This window comes from Nymphalis io, chromosome 10 (assembly GCF_905147045.1).
Source record: "Nymphalis io chromosome 10, ilAglIoxx1.1, whole genome shotgun sequence".
Taxonomy (NCBI): domain Eukaryota; kingdom Metazoa; phylum Arthropoda; class Insecta; order Lepidoptera; family Nymphalidae; genus Nymphalis; species Nymphalis io.
In genome coordinates, this window is record NC_065897.1 from 2020448 (window position 1) to 2033211 (window position 12764).

The following is a 12764-nucleotide window of genomic DNA, read 5'->3' on the forward strand; positions in this document are numbered from 1 at the left end:
TTTTATATTTAGTGTTGCCAAAGCCAATAAACATATTGACATATGATCAAACTCGATTGATTTTTGATGGAAGAACTGCTAGGTTTTATTATTATTATTTCATATTTGTAAAAAAATGGAATGTAATGTAGGAATTGTAGGCGGAATTTAGTTTGCTTCATACCAGTTTATTCAGATGGCTGATTAGATTAGATTCAGAATCAGCATCATTAAAAACAAGTTTTTCTGGTGTATTGTTAAAATTCCAAGTTATTATCGAAGATTCACATACTTCATGGAATAAATTCTATGGGCAGTAAATATATTTAAAAATGGACAGCTCCACTGCTGGTCAATTTTTTTCTCCACCAATTTGCTCAAATGCCGGACATCCATATAACAGTTTAAAATCAAGCGATTCGAGTATGATTTCGGGTTTGTATTTGTAATAAGCCTTTTTGTCACCAATAAGTTTTTATTTAATTGCGAGGTATTGATGATATGGCAACAAAACAATGGTAGCTATTTGATCGTGTCTTTATTTGTAGTCTGTCTGTGTAATTGATATTATAAGCCCACTTAAATATAGAATTATTTGATTCGATTTGATTACACTGCAGACTCACGATATAATATGCAGTATAGTGTGTAGTTTCTATTGCCTCGTTGGTCTAATGGCTTGATGTAAGGCCGCAGACCCGGAGGTCCTATGTTCAATTCCCAGGTCGGGCCAATAAAAAGTTACAGGGTTTTTCTGACAGAAAATTCTCAGTAACAGCCCGGAGTCTGGAAGTTGGAAGTGAGTACACTCCCGTGCCTTGGAAAACACGTAAAGCCGTTGGTCCTGCGTCTGAACTCTTTCCGGTCGTGTCAGATTGCCGTCCCATCGGATTATGAGAGTTAGGGAATAGAGAGTGCACCTGTGTTTGCGCACACACTTGTGCACTATAATATCTCCTGCGCAGTTGCTAATCTATCTTGAGATTGGCCGCCGTGGCCGAAATCCGCTTGGAGGACATTATTATTATTAGTTTTCTATTGCGGCAGTGTCGGCAAAGGTTTGATTGTATAGTACGGTCTTTGATGATGTGTTTTCTAAAGTTTCGCGTGTGTATGATTTGATCTTGGATTGCCATTTTGTTCTGTTTCAGGAAAAAGATCACCGCGTTGAAGTCTCGTGTTAGACGCCATCTTGTCGACCATTGGGTTTTTATTATTATTATTGTTATAACATGTCTTCGTGTAATTTTCCATAGACTTATAATTCATAGCCAAATGGTAAAGGCAAGTGACGTGAGTGACAGTAATAATAGAAGTGACTAGTATTATCTAATACTAGTCACTTCTAGTAGTAGTACATCTGTACTACTGACTATAAAAGTTTTATCATGGAAAATACACTGGTGAAACCGCTATGAAAATTAAGAACTAATATTTACTTTAAAACTGTTTCTAAAATAAATCTTTAAAATAGATTTTGCGTATGTTCTTGTTATGTTTTGAAAATTGTTTGTTTATGCTCTTATAAAATTATAATAAGCGAATGTTTATCCAATATTCTCAGCATCACGTTCACGTCATCAGAAATATTTAATGTTTACGTATGTAAAACGTAAACAAATAGTATTTTACGAAATAATAAAACAATTTAAATATATAAAGTTGTTATCTACAAATCGATAATAAATTGTTATAAATATTATGTATAAATAAATAATATGTTGGTGTCAACCTCCAGGATAGTAGAGTTGCGTTGATATAAGATTTTTATATCAAATAAAGTGTATTATTGATTATTACTATCATTTTAAACGGAGTCTTTTGCAAACTAGTGTCCAAATTAGGTATGACTTAGCATAAAACGAATTCCACAAAAAAAACTGACTGAATTCTAATGGTTCAAATATGCAGTTTTATCTGAAAGTAGTAAATTCGATATATTACTAGCAAAATACCGGTATACATTGCCTTCGCCAATCGCTATTGCCAAAATATTATATGATACGACTTGAGCTAAAATGTGATCACAAGGCTGAGTGGTATAGAAATTTATTTGCTGTAGCGAGTGTTGACTCACATTAAAGTACATAGTATAAAAATCTCTTTCGTGAAAAAACACACGTATTATCCACATATGACAAACATTTTTTATACAAGATATCAAGTCGATGTTGTTAATATAAATGACATTAAATAGCTTTTGAGCAAAAACTCTCTAAACGTTACATATAGATTTAAAACAGGAGAAAGATTATGATGGTGTGCTTATGAATATCTACAAAAGACTGAGTAAAGGTTGAAATTTTTATTTCCAATTTTTTTCCAACGGAGCCCTGAAAAGTGCGTCGCAATCATCATTACCTGCGAGACCACTCAGACGATTGACGCTGGCGGCAGACACCCACTTGCATTTTCAGGAGTCTGTATTGTTTAAAAGTGCGTATATGTAGGCGAAAATAAAAAAGAAAATTAAATATTAATTGACCTTAAATTTAATAAATCTAAATATTGAAACAAGAAAATAGAGTAAAAACACAAATAAATTTTACTTAAAACGGAAATACTTACGTTGAAATTAGTGTCTGTAACATTGGCGAGATCCAAATAGTTTACATATTTAAATTTTATTGCATTTCAGGGTGTAAATTCTACAAATGTGTAACGGCTACGACACGTTTTCGATTTTATTCCGCACAAAAATAAACCTCAGCCAAATCGTTGATGTAATGATGTAACAGCCTGTGAATGTCCCACTGCTGGGCTAAAGGCCTCCTCTCCTCTTTTTGAGGAGAAGGTTTGGAGCTTATTCCACCACGCTGCTCCAATGCGGGTTGGTGGAATACACATGTGGCAGAATTTCAGTGAAATTAGACACATGCAGGTTTCCTCACGATGTTTTCCTTCACCGTAAAGCACGAGATGAATTATAATCACAAATTAAGCACATGAAAATTCAGTGGTGCTTGCCCGGGTTTGAACCCACGATCATCGGTTAAGATTCACATGTTCTTACCACTGGGCCATCTCGGCCAAATCGTTACTGGGGACTAATTCTACTAACTTATAAAGGTTACGATACGACTTCAACCGAATCGAAACTGGACCGTTGTCTTAGCTGAATAGGAAAACGGCTAAACGAAAACGATTATGATTCCATTCCATTGCGAGAAAGTGACAATTTGGTAGTAGAATATTGGGTATATTAATCAGGTGTGAGACAATTTACATTGATTTAATTTGTACCTGACTAATATACAAAACACTGCAATATATAAGTAGTTGAGTATATAATTTGTTATATATGCTTTATTGCATATAAATAAATAAAGTATATACATATGTCTCAATTTCCTTAATACGGATATTGAAAGGCGTTCTTTACATTTTATTCTCGGAAGCGAAAAACATGTGTCACCAGAGTATATCGAGTAACAAGCAGATAAATAAACTTTCTCTTTTGTAATATCAGTACTATTGAATTACACGAGTTAAAAATAAAACAAATGAACCTGTTATAGTTTTTTTTTAATTTTTTCAAATTAAAAAAAATTTGCAAATTAGACTGAAATAAAGTATTTAGTTGATTAATACTTTGATATATATTTTGTTTAAAAATTAGTTACTTTTGAACAAACAATTTTGTTACAGTGGAAGGTGAGTTATTGTTGTCAAAACCTAAAATAAATATTGAAGTAATTGTTTGACCAGCAATAATAATGATTATTAATTATTGCAGGATTCCGATTTTTCATAAATCTCTTGTCATGCGGTGTTAAGAATAAGATCTAACAAATTATTTATTTATAAAAGAATAATCCCGCTGAGTGTCTTTCGCAGGTTCTTCTCGGGTCTAAGGTGTTTCGTTCGAAACCGGTGGTAGACATGTTTTGACAATCAATGTGTAATGTTTCCATATTGAATAAGGATTTTTGACGTTGACTTGACTTTTGATTTCTTTGTGTCTGTAATTTGTCAACTCACCTTTTCAATAGCCAAATGTAGACATTCATAGACAATATTTAATATTATAGAAACGTATTGAATTGTTTTTTAAATAACGTTAGTAACTTCAAATATTTATATTATAATAAATTCTTTATAAACTTGAAACAAAACATACTCTTCATAATACCAACATACTATTAATCTCGTGATAAAATTAGTTCATACATAAAAAACTATTACCGTTAAGCTGGTAAGTGTTTCACTGATGTATTAAAAAATAAAAAAGTTTCTTTGTCTGGCTTTCGGATTTTGGCGCATTATCCGATTTATATCGAACTTACTCAGAATTATTTTACGTTAGGTGGGTAGTACCAAATTATCAGTATTCAGTATATAGAGAAATACATATTGTCAATGTTATGTATATCTATGTTCCATTTTAAGGAAGAGACCCCAAAATGAAAGATTCCATAGTACAGGTGGATAATTTAATCGTATGCATACCTAAAACAAAATATATAAATTAAAAAAAAAAGTTAAAATATGTTAGATCATAATTATCTTATAATTATGATCTAACATATTTTGACTTTAAAACTACTCGGGTTTAGACTATAATATAGATTGACTATATTATAGTCTTATATAACCTAAACAGCATTGTTAGTCTAGTGGCTAAATATAAGGCCTCAGATCCCGTGTACATTCTCGTTTCTAGGAAAGCACGTTAAATCGCTAGTCCTGCAACTGAACTCTTTCCTGTCGTGTCAGATTGTCGTCACATCGGATTATGAGAGTGAGAGAATAGAGAGTGCATCCGTGTCTGCACACACACTTGTGAACAATAATATGTCCTGTGCAGTTGTCGCCCTGACCGGAATGGGTCAGGAGGACATCATCATCAATTTATATTTAAATATATATTTCAATAATAGCTTTTTGGGTAATGTATGGCAGTTGAAGCCAGTAGCCAGTCAATAAATTAAGTGAAGCTATTCAACAAACAAGGCGTCTCTCGGTCTGGCAGTTCAGATAACCTCGAGTGCTTGACGTATATTAATCTTTACTAACGATATAGGAATTACTTGTGTTGTCTGTTAACAATAATACCATTTTTGAGAAGAACATTTACTATCTAGACCATTTCAAATGAAAAAGGAACAAGATGAAAAAAAAATATTAACCTTGAATTAATTTGACATTACGAATGAGTTCCCTTAGAATATTCTTTTCTTAAGTAGCGATGTTATTTTAATCTGTATAATTTGATATGTATAAATTTAAATTATAACGGTTTTATTCTTTAATATAATAGTCTACTTATATTTTTTTATCATTTTCTCCCTTTTATTCTATAACAGAATTTTCCAAAACATTACTTAGCATTTTCGTATCTATAATTCAGCGAGTTCTTAATTTCTCAATCTTCTTAATCGTGACGCTATTATCTGTTCTATTGAATGTCAAATCGAAAAATACTTAAATCTATAACAAGTTTTACACTTGTTATCGATACTTGATACCGTACTGTTCGTAAATTGAGATGGCTAATGATTACAGCTCAAAATCTCAAGACAGGAGTTTTTGTCCAGCAGTGAAATATTTACAGGTATATGCTGTGATTGAAATAATAGGTCATCTTTCTTTAAATTTATCAAAAGTTAGAGTACGCAATCCTCTAAGCACGCAAACTGCCTCAATACACGATCGTCATAGATACACGGTAAATGATAAGAATAACGTAAAATGCTTTGCTTTATTTTTAGCCGACTTAAAAAGAAAGATATCGATTCGGATAGATTTGTTTTCTGTATTATTTTTTATTGATTTTTTTTCTTTTTCATGATGACATATGAGATATGTTTAAAAGACAAAATATGACCTTCACCGTCAAGCACGACATGAATTATAAACACAAATTAAGCACAGGGTTTGAACCCACGATCATCGGTTAAGATTCACGGGTTCTAACCACTAGGCCATCTCGGCTTTATTTTCAAAACTCGGGTGCGGCCAGTAAAAAGTTATTCAGTTTTTCTGTCAAAGTCAAAAATAAATAAATCTAAAAGTTGTAAGTTTGTACATTTCTGTGTCACGTTCCGACCTTATTTCTTTTCGGATATGCTTTTGTAACGGATTATGAGAATAAAGGAATAAAGAGTGCACTTGTCTTTGCGCTCACACTTGTGCACTCTACTATATCCTGCGTATGTTATATACTAGTCTATCTTGTAAAAGGCTGCCGTGACGAGAAATACTGGTGGTAGAACTTTGTGCAAGCTCGTCTGGGTAGGTGCCACTCATCCATCAGATATTCTACCGCAAAACGGCAGTGCTTGGTATTGTTGTGTTCCAGTTTGAAGGGTGAGTGAGCCAGTGTAATTACATGCACAAGAGACATAACATCTTAGTTCCCAAGGTTGGTGGCGAATTTTCGATGTAAGCGATGGTTAACATTTCTTACAATGTCAATGTCTATGGGTGTTCGTCCGCTTTCCTATTCTATAAAAAAAAGTCATTTGAAGCACGAGATGCTAGTTTTTAATACAATGAGACAAAACAAATGAAAACATTGGCTGTGTTTGAATGAAACAAGCAATGGAGGAAGCTTATATCGCGAATCAGCATTCTTGATACTTTTTTCTAATTGAATATTCAAATAAACGTATTATCAGAACCAAGGCCAAGAATACGGATTTGAAACTTATTTCTTTATTTGTTTAATCATAAAGCGGAATGTTTTTATATTATCAAGAGACTGAAATCTAATTTGTTACTAAACAAAGAAAAAACTTCCTATTTATTTCATTGACTAGTCATAACATTATAAAATGACACATCGTCGCAAGTAAATGCAAATTAAAACATATAAATTAATGAAATAATTAGAACAAAAACTCACGTTTAAAATGTCATAATTATTTAATATCTTATAATCAGGTTAAAATTTTATTGGTTTGTGAAACTATACTGTTCTCTTTACTCTTTAAATAGGTTAATACTCTATGCTAAAGTTATTCTATGTCTGCAGCGCAGTGTGTGCGAGCGAGATACGCATACGTTAGAGGGGTAAAGAAAGCATGTCCGAAATCGATGTTAGAATGAAATGGGTTGATGTACGCTGTCTCCCTCTCTGCTAGTACATGTGTACTTGGTGCACCGACGCTTATCAATTGGTCGCGTATTTGCATTCACGTAACGCAATTGTTTTTAGAGGAAGTGCGTACATAATTATCATTATTGATATCAAATTACTTTTTAAATCTTAATATCGATTTAACGATAATTCTTAACATAAAAATTCGTATGCTTTTTTTATTTTATCTGAAATAAAAAATAAAATACTATGAATGAATAGATTATAACAAAATAAGTACATGTCGTGGTGATGGTGTGATGACATACCTACGTACATAATAACTTTTTCAGAAATTTTCAATATTTATTTTATTGTCTTGTTTTTTTAATTCATAAAATATGTATTTATTTAAGCAGTATGTTTTCATGATAATGAAACCATAACAAATAATAAGTTACTGTTATTATTTATTCATGCTTGCGTAAAAATACTGAATGATTCACACTATCTGAATCTGAAAGCAAAATCCGCAAACATATGTAATCATGTAGGAATTTCTTCCGACATTTTTATGAAGTGGAAAAAATAAACTACATGCAGGTATAAGCTTAGGTTTTCCCTGTTTCAACACATTGTAATACTATGAGTTAATAAAACAAAGAAAAACTTTAAATTGTAATAAATATTTAAATAATTAAATTTAGCCTTTAATAATTCTATTAATTCAATAATGTTTAATGGCATTGTTGAGATAGTTAAAAAGTTTAAGATTTTTTTCATATAAGAAGAACCTAAAAGAAATTTAAAAATCGTTACGACACATTTATAAAATCATTAAATCGATTCGCGATGTCTTGGATTCATAAACATTAAACAGCTGTCTCGATTCGGGCGTCGTCGCCTTTGTTCGGAGCCAGGGACGTACTAACATCATGCATACATAGCTATACAAAACAACTAGCTCAACAGAGTACAGACGGTATTCGAGTTGAGTTCGTTGTCTCGCAGTCTCGCACCACGGCCCGGCATCGGCACGGCAGTCGGCAGAGTACAGACCAATGTTCAATCAGTAGAATATAAAAACTTGACAAGGGTGGTTGTGTGTTGCCCGTCCGTTGAATAACAATAAAATTTATCCAGGGCTTCCAGTGTGTATTTTTTTTTGTACTCATTGAAATAAGAAGTGTGTCAAGCTGTGCTGTTAGTGATATAAAACAGTTCAATTGGATTTGTGATCGAGTCAGGTAATATTTTATTTTGTCGTATTTTTAATTTAAATTATTCGGAAAAAATGTAATGTTTACGTATCCTCGTTAAAAATATGTGTATTTTTCGTTGAACGCATTTTTTTATAGTGGTCTTCACAGAAAATGCATGGGACAGATTTTTCATGGATTCCGTTCATTTATTTCAACATTTTCGATGACTAGCCATTTTTATTGACATTTCATCGTAATTTTGTTTAATTCTTTGTTATTATTGCTAACGAAAATGTAAATTCGTTTTATTTGGTATATTTTAATTGATATATTGTATGATGAAGAAAACGCCGCAGTGCATCACAGTTAACACAGACTGTATGTGATTTTAACAGACTGTGGCATTATATTTCTTTATTAAAAAAATAAATTAATGGGTAATGAATGAAATATGTATACCCTTAACAAAATTGTTTATAAGAAATATGCTATTAAGCGTATGGAATTCACATTGTAATCATTTTAGCATCACGATAAAATTCATAAAACGTTCTAATTTGTCGTATTTTTTTTGAAATTATCATTAATCATGTATAATTATTTGCTGACTTTCATTCTCATGTCAAGCGTATTGGGTGTGTTTTATGTTAACAAATATAATAAGTATGCATATCACAAAGGCGCAATCATTTGCTGCAATAACTGGTTTGGTTTTTGTAAGGACTTAGATCAATCAGTTCACAACTCGTATAGCCTTTAGATACCTTAGTGAATTCTTGTTCATATTGCAATTAAAATATTTAACTTGTCGTTGTTTTATTATATTTCTCTGAGGATATAATATTAAATGACAAAATCGAATCATATTAGTAATGTCAAACAAGCATTGAACTCAAATGAAATTGTAGAGTTTTAAGTTTTATATATATGTACGTGATATAGAAAAGTAAGTGAATTATGTTTCTTAGATTTGTGTTACAAAGCTAATTTATCGTGTCGATCTTAGTTATATTCAATTTCGATGTTTTTGAAGCCGTAGCCGTAACAGCCTGTGAATATCCCACTGCTGGGCTAAAGGCCTCCTCTCCTCTTTTTTGAGGAGAAGGTTTTGGAGCTTATTCCACCACGCTGCTCCAATGCGGGTACACATGTGGCAGAATTTCAGTGAAATTAGACACATGCAGGTTTCCTCACGATGTTTTCCTTCACCGTAAAGCACGAGATGAATTATAATCACAAATTAAGCACATGAAAATTCAGTGGTGCTTGCCCGGGTTTGAACCCACGATCATCGGTTAAGATTCACATGTTCTTACCACTGGGTCATTCACTTTGACCAAGTCATGTTTTTGAAGACGTCATGCGTATAGGTACTTAGTGTGATTTTTTCTGTTTCCAGTTTCGTTTGATATTCATGATTATATATTTTTTGTTATCTGTATATATTTGATATATACTGTATACCTCGCTGTTCTAATGGTTAGGTTGTAAGACCGCTGAGGTCTTTGTTCTAATTGTGTGGGATTGTTATCCCGTCACATTTTGAGAGCGAGAAAATAGAGTTCATTGCTTTGCACACTAACTTGTGCAGTTGTGAACTATAATACTCCGTGCCTAGTATTTCTTGATTGGCCACCGTGGCCGAAGTTCGGTCAAAAGATCTTCAATCCATCTTCGCTTACACTATTATATGTTGTTTTTAAATAACGTTAAATCGACATTATATAATATATTTTTTTAATTGATAAGTCAATGTTGTCGTATTCATACGAGTGTTCTTGTGTTTGTTCTCTCCATGCCATTGTTTAATTATATTTACACTCATATGACAAAATCGAAAAGCATTCGTTTAAAGACATTAAATCCTTTGCAGAAATATCACGTGTAGTACCGACTTCGAGTCGAATAGAAATATGTTGCTTTGTGTGTATTTATTACTTAATTTTATTCTCTGTATCACCTTAAACATAGTCTAGGAAATACGTTAAATGGGTTGTTTTGTAATAAATATTCCATCCGACTTTACAAACATGCGAAGGACGACTTCATCTTTGTCGACTATTCTTAATGACATATTTCAATTGATAACGTTTTTCTAAATGTTTCCAAGTTTTAATATCAAGTAGAACAACAATAACACTGAAAATACAACCGATACACAACTCGGAGAAAACAAACTGTCATTGCAATGCAATTTTGAATGTGACGCTGCTTGGAAATAAAAACATGCAAGCAAATCAAACTATCAAACTCTTAACTGATAGACAGATACACCAAAGGCACGAACAACACGCCCGTGGAGATTATAAAGACAAATATATATATATATATATATATTGTTTCATAATGATCACTTTAAAATTTAGGCAGATATATGTATAAAAAGAGCTTGAAAAACATACAAAATAATTTCCACCTTATTAGATTTTTCATTATTTTTAAAATAAAATGTTTAATATCTTAAAGAAATGTAATAAAACGCTAAAAAGCAATGTCAGTTCCTAAGGTGAAATTCCACTGATATAATGCAATAAATTTAATTGATAAAATTGTTAATATTAATTTGTTGAAGACGAAGCTGCATATATTCCCGCAGACAGTTAAACTATATAATTCTCTAAATACCCTGATATACCTTTTATATATTAAACTAGTTCACGTACAAGCTGTTACCATGACGAAATTCCGCAGACAATGGCGCCGATATTGTTGTACACAAACTCTAGATATATCTACAGGGATAAATCGCTCTCTTTTTGACGCGTAGAGTTGAAAAGGGTAGGATATCTTAGATCCCTGATATTGGTTTAGTTTAAGTGTACAAATGAATCAGAACCAAGTTTTCGGCTTCTGTATAAATAATTATTTATAACAACAGCATTCTAGATTATTTAAAAATAGAACCATCTAGTTAATTTTATTGTGATATTATTATATAACATAATTTTTTTAACTTGGTGTTTCTTTCTTCAAATTCTCAATAGGGCTCGGATTAGTATGTGTTACTCTCCCGTGCTTTGGATAGCACGTAAAAACGTTATTGTCATATTTATAGTACAATTAGAGAGAGAGTGCACTTTTGTTTGCACACGTTCGTGTACTTTTACATCTTCTGGCTAGCTATTCCTTCATATATGCCAAGGAATTTCATAAATATATAACTTTAATTTTTAGTAACTTTTTTTTAGTAGTTACCAATGGAATTAAGTGCCATCACAAATTACTCACAATTTTATATACTTATGACCTTTTTACGCATCGTCTGTAAATTGAATTATTTATAGGTCACGTGAGTGCATTCTGAGCGCTATCAATTAATATTTATCATCAGATCTATGAATAGAGTAGACGTAATCATGATATCTATGATAAAATATATGTGAAACAAATCTTATCATGAATAGTATTCTCTACGTAATCAAACTATTATTGTATCTAAAGATATTGCAGCTTTGTTCTCGTGCCTTTTTCTGTTACAAAAATTAGCTTGTCTCTCTCCGATTCGTAAGCTGTGATTACTAATCTGTAAAATGTTCACAACCGAGTTGTAATATACTATTTTGATGTGTGTATTCTTGTAATGTTATAATTATTATGGTCAAAGTTGCACATTAATTTTTGATATTTCAAGACAGTTTTCAGCGGTGAGTTTCGAGTTTGTTTCGTATAGAATAGCCCTACTTTACTCATCATCTATATCCTTAGTACGAGTCCTTAAAATTAATCTCATAAAGTAAGTTGTTGTATTAGGGTAAGTTTTGTACATGTATGTTTATGAAAAAGAGTAACTACTGAATAAGGAATTCAGTCAGCTCTTCTCAGTAATATTTAAATTCTGAACCGATGGCTGCTTTTCATTTGAATTGATCTTGTAAAACTATGATTCAAAAATATACGAGAGCCAACTTAACACTACTTGAATAAAGTAATAGAGTTACTTGATGGTAGTAGAGTTTAGTGCAAGCCCGGCTGGTTAGACACTACCCATTTATTACATACTCTACCGCAAATTTTGGTACTTATTATTGTTCCGATTGGACGGTTATGTGGGCCAGTGTAACTACAGGCAAAAGGGTTATAACACCTTAATTTCTAAGTTTGGTGGCGCATTGACTATGTATGTTAATATTTTTTATAGCGCCAATGTTTATGAGCGATGTTGGTATGGAAGGTTTTACATTTGATATAATATAAATTCAATAGTTAATTCAAACATTTTTTACCTTTGAATATGCTATTAAGTTCTCGTGAATTGTCTTTGTGAAAACCGTATTAGTCACACCGACTGGCGTACGTGTAACATAGATTCTATTGTGTCTGAAATCGTTCTTTTTTTAAAGTAAAAAGCAGCGGAAGACCGTAGGTAGACGTTTTAATTACGAGCCTGTGACTTAAAATACACATTACGTTACGCCGGTGTAGTACTTTATTGTTATATATATCCAAGTCTGTATAATAATAAAAAGAGAAAAATTTGTTTTTTTTTCCATTATTTAAATTGTTTGTCTTTAATAAACTATCATATTATACTTTTAGTGCAAGAGGCACTAGACCTCTACATC

The 12764-nt window shown here is 32.0% G+C and overlaps 1 protein-coding gene across 1 annotated transcript in view; it reads left to right on the forward strand.

The window, feature by feature from the left end:
* The first annotated feature begins 7986 nt into the window (after positions 1-7986).
* LOC126771244 (ATP-binding cassette sub-family G member 4) overlaps positions 7987-12764 on the forward strand; it is a 43252-nt gene continuing 38474 nt past the window's right edge. Inside the window, exon 1 of the mRNA XM_050491023.1 lies at positions 7987-8247. The gene's annotated coding sequence lies outside the window, so the exon portion shown is untranslated. The remainder of the gene's footprint in view (positions 8248-12764) is intronic.